The 5,407-nt window shown below is 43.1% G+C and overlaps 1 pseudogene; it reads left to right on the forward strand.

Annotated features, from left to right (window-relative positions):
- The first annotated feature begins 546 nt into the window (after positions 1–546).
- On the forward strand, positions 547–990 carry LOC123065417 (monothiol glutaredoxin-S9-like; annotated as a pseudogene).
- The last annotated feature ends 4,417 nt before the right edge of the window (positions 991–5,407 follow it).

Consider the following 5,407-nt stretch of genomic DNA (forward strand, 5'->3'; position numbering starts at 1 on the left):
ATCCCGCAACACCAGATTCCACACAGAAAACGCGGGCGGCAAACCAGAAAATGAAGCAGTTCTCCCGTGAAGCATTACAGTGCCCAACGAAAAGACGATGCAGTTCGCTTCTATTGAGTGTACAGTGTGAATATATATATATATATATATATATATATATATACACACACACACACACACAGCTGGGCTATTCTGTTACGCATAACAGAATATTATTCCGCTACCCTACTTGGAGTGACGATTTAGGCGGTTGTACTGATGATTTTCATCTCATTGAACTCTAAGCTATTTTTCTCTACAGGAGTGCGCACGCCATGGCGTGGGCGAGAAGCGGAAGGAGATGGACGCCTCTTGCCTTGCGGCCCTTGCGCACACGCAGTAGAGTGGCGGTACAAGTCCACACGCAGGCGGCGACCGGAGCATGAGCGAACGCAGGGGAAGCAGAGAAGCACGCGTCCATGGCAGCAGGGGACTTGGCCCAGCAACGGCGAACCGAGCGAAAAAGAGAAGAGCTCGATCACATCGTACGTCACTCGACCGATCAAGATGTACCAGGCGATCCCCTACGGCGTCGGCCGGCTGCCGCGTGCCCGCGGCGGTCCGAGCAGGCCGAGGCCGAGAGCGCGGCCAGCCAGGAGGGCGGGCTCGCGGCTCGCCGGCGCGGCGGCAAGGGGCGACGGCGGGGAGGCGGTGAGGAGGGCGGTGGCAGAGAGCCTGGTGCTAGTGGTGGGGAGGCGCGGGTGCTGCCTCAGCCACGTGGTGAAGCGGCTGCTGTAGGGGCTTGGGGTGAACCCTGCCGTGCACGAGGTCGCCGACGAGGACGAGCTCACCGCGGCGGTGGCCGGGAACGCTGGAGGCGAGGCTGTCATCACGCTGCCGGCGGTGTTCGTCGGTGGGAGGCTCCTCGGCGGGCTCGATCGGCTCATGGCCGTGCACATCTCCGGCGAGCTCGTGCCCATACTCAAGGACGCCGGCGCGCTCTGGCTCTGAGTCTCTGACTCTGAGAAAAACCAAAGATGCATATGGGACGGGATACTACGGACGTACGAACAACCATTTGATCATGAGTTAATCTTCTTTTCATTTCTCCTTTGATTCTTGATGAGATCATGTGAGTTACTGCTGCTCGATCTTCAGTCTCTCTTGATTGGGATCAATAATGGAGTACCAGCTTAGCTATAGTTAGGCTTAAATTCTTTTGATTAGGGTAGGAAAAATTAGGAACTATTGTGCCATCTCGTGCTTATTTTCGACCAAACGCTTTGTAAATACATGTATGAGTGAAGAGGGGTGTACTATTTAGCACTGTATAAATCATGTTCCTTTCATCTTGCTCATCAGTTTTCTAGATGCCAATTCATTTTGTCTTTGAAGGTTTCTTCTAGCAGGCTTATGATGTTATCACGAAATGACACTGTGTTGGATATTTGTAATCCATGACGGGGTGCTTGTTTGTTGCAGCTGATTTTCCCTCTCTCTTCTTCTATAGTACTCCTATTTTTCATAGATTAATTTTGAATTCTTTTGAAAACAGAGGACTCGAACTGATCTCCAATTTTTTGGGTTTGTACTGAGCGGTTTTCATAGACTAGACTTTACTCTATTTTTTCTGTAAGATTTTCCTCGTAACTTTCCAACGATCTATGGTATCATCGCCCCCGAACTTGCATGATTTATACAGTTGAACTGAATGACATTTTTTTCAAAAAGAAAATATTTGTTTGCAATGATGTTTTGGACTTCTCTCGTTTTAGGACTTGAACATTTAACATTTGAATTTTCATATGGGGTTTTCTTTTTGTTTGAGCTTTTTTCGCGTCCCGAGCATGGGGCCGGGGCACGGCGCATGTTATAGGGTTTTCTTTTGAACTCCCATTGTAGTAATACATGGACTTATGTGACAATAGGAATTCTTGTAATAGCACACGGCGGTAGAGCACACACGATAAACATTCTGAAGTCGTCTAAGCTACAACATTTGGGGCGTGGGCAACAACGGCAGCGCTCGCGGCGACACTCGTACAGATCTTTGTGTGTGTTTGTACAAAGGAGGTATTTTTTCATCGAGTAATTTCGAATGGTTCCGAAAAAAGTACTTGAACTGATGGCCGTATGGGTTTGTACTGAGGGTGTTTTCGCATACTAGACTTCACTTTTTTTTGGTATGGCTTTTCCTCGCAACTTTTCAATGGTTTACGGTTTTCATAGTCCTCGAACTTGCATGGATTATATCATTGAACTGAATGATATTTTTTTGAAAAGAAAATGTTTTGTGTTTTTTTTAAACTCAAACTTTTTTTTGCTACGATGTTTTGGACTTCTCGCATTTTTGCGACTTCAACTTTTACCATTTAAATTTTCATGGGTTTTTCTTTTGTTTGAGCTTTTTCCCAGACTTATCTGAGACTTCATGTTTGAACGTACAACCGATGAGACTAGCTCAAACATTTTGATGGAAACAATAGTTCAAACATTAAAAAGTGCAAAAACAGTAGAAAATTTTAGTTCAGTTACTCTTGCTCAATCACAATCGGGTAGGCCCTGCTCAACACCACCTACCAAGACAGAAACGCTACACCAAACATGTGTTGGACTTACATAGAGGAAGCTGGCCTATAGTGCAAAATAAATGAGACACGTCACAAGGTTATAACCGATGAGACTAGATCAACCACAAAGAAGTGTAGCCATGTTCTTCGCAAACCAAACCAAATCGTCTCAGGTTTCGATTATCTAACATGAACAAAAGAGATCCGGAACACACACAACGTCTGCAAAAGCTTCATCAGCAGCAAACTCACAGCACGTTCCCACGAGTGTGAATTAACAAGGGTGGCATGGCACCAAGTTACTGCACCAGCTTAATTCCTACTACATACTGTACTTAGCAGTGGTGGTGCCACTAGCGGCGGAGGTGATGTTATCTATGATGCACAGATGACACTCTCAGGACCTCCTCTTCCTCTTCTTCTTGTCCTCGGACTTGTCGCCTGTGTTCTTGAGCTGCAATGGAACACAGTACCGCCAGCCATCTCAATGGATCACATCATATAAAAATGAATCGAATTTTAGCAACCGTGGGTGGAGGATGAGTAGTCAGCCAAGGTGGCTAGGGTGCTTACCCCGATGATGAGGACACGACGAGGACAACGATGAAACCGATGAAGAGGGTGAGTGTGTGCTTGATGTATCCCATGACGCCGCGGCGTGCCCTCTCGATGATCTCCTTCGTGTCATACACCATGTTGAACTTGTTGAGTTCTGATTTTTTGAACCTTCCCAGTAGTAATACATGTACTGGGCGGTACAAGATTGTTGAGCAGCTGACCCACAGAAACAAAAACACTCCTGGAGTGCACACGCAAAATCATTTACAAAAATAGTGGTAGCAAGAAGCAATAAATAGCCGCACATACATGTGTTTTTGAGAGTGAAGCAACAGAGAGGCAAAGGTGTACGCATCATAAATTTCATCTTGTTTTATGATGAGCACATCCACGATGCATCCTGTTTTATGTTAACCAAGTGAAAGTACGGTGCTTATTATAAAGCATAACCACAAGCACTTGTTTCTATTATATGAAGATGAAAACACAAAGGAAGTCGGACTCACCATCAGAAGTAGATGAACTGAAAAGCATACAAAAGATGAACTTGTGCATACAAAAGACGAACTGAATCACCATCTCTGTACTGAACTTATGTATCTATACAATGCAATCCTATTATTATATCTTGTCAAAAATCTCAAATTAAAATTTGAACTTATCAAACATGCACATGGAACGGACAACAATTCACATAAATACTTTGTTACTTCCCTAGATGCTTCTACAATCACGGGAAATACAAGTCTACCCACACTACTATCCCAACCAAAATTGCAACTTGCATTCACAGGTTGTTGTGGAGTTTTCAACTTGTAACAACTAAAACACTTTAGCCGTAGTGTAACATCAAACCTTAAGAAAAAATGCCAGTTCTCATTGGGCATATGAACAATCAATCACCTTCTCTGCATCAATGGAAAATCATAGTTTAATACAAGAAATCAAATTAGCAATCAATTTTTGTAGGTGAGAGATAAGAGAGAGGAGATACGAATGGGGAGTTCAACCCCGCTGCTACATCCTCCTCGGCAGAGGCACGCAGCAAGGATGCCACTTCGTTGCTATGCTTACAGACAAACTGATTGTTGAAGTGCAGCAACAAGTTATTTGCCACATGGTGAAGCAAACAACAGCAGTGGAGGGTGCCCAAATGGACAAAGAACTTGCTTCGGGTTTTATTTTGAACTTTCCTGGAAGTAATACTTGTACTCTAGTCCTAGTACAAGTATCATGCCTATAATTTGTAAACAAAAAAAGATGTAGAATTTACAAACGAAAAGATTAAAATAAAAGTTGAAACAACAGAGAAACTATGAAGCAAATAGCATGAGTGATCTTCTAGTTGAAGCACTATATTTTACTGATATTTTTTTGTCAGTGAACTTTTGTAATTTAGGTACTAGAACTCACTGATGTTATTTACTCTTCATTTTTTGAAGGCATTTTTCAGTACACATTGAACTCTTTTTTAAACACACCCACAGTTGAAATGGATTAGTACATGCGGAAAATATCAGTTTTTCATAAGAAAAACTTGCAATGTATTAGTTAAACTCTGAATATGTTCAGAGAACATTAGAGTCTCATGCTACTCTAGGCCACACACCGAATCAAGTTTTTCAGCATGATGCATCTTCTCCTATGGAATGTATATACGGAAACAAAACAATTTCTTATAACACTTCCTAGCCCATTCGCTTCAAGATTTAGAAGAAAAACTTTTTTTGGAGGGGGGGGGCAGGGTGGGAGAATAGAAGATGGATTTCTAAACTGCATTTCTCTGCACTGAATTCCTATCAGATGTTGAACTTTCTAACCTACAGTTTCCTAGAAGCCATCCCAAGTTCTGCTTGGACTGATGTCCGCGTTCCACTTGGATGGCTGCCAGTCACCATGGTGGACGAGCTCACGGCCAAGTGCGGCCAAGGAGACCACCGGGAACTGTAGGTGCTTGTGCAGCAACACATTTTGCCCGGCTTCTCGACTCCCTGCCTAATTTTCCTGAGAAGCAAGATAGACAAGAGAGAAATTCTTCTCTCTTATAGCTGAAAAATTAAACGCATAAAAAATCACATTTTTTATGCTCTCAACCTCCTACATATATATTTAAACTGATGGTTTTCTCTCACTGAACATTACTGCCTCGCAAGTCTGAACTATGCGAACTTTATTCTGGCTAAACTATTACAAATTTTCTATACAACGAACTACCATACAATATAAAACTGATTTTTTAACACGCACATTGCACTAATTCAGCTTTCCTTTATGAACTGATAACAAAATATATACTGGGC

Source organism: Triticum aestivum, chromosome 3B, assembly GCF_018294505.1.
Source record: "Triticum aestivum cultivar Chinese Spring chromosome 3B, IWGSC CS RefSeq v2.1, whole genome shotgun sequence".
Classification (NCBI taxonomy): Eukaryota; Viridiplantae; Streptophyta; class Magnoliopsida; order Poales; family Poaceae; genus Triticum; species Triticum aestivum.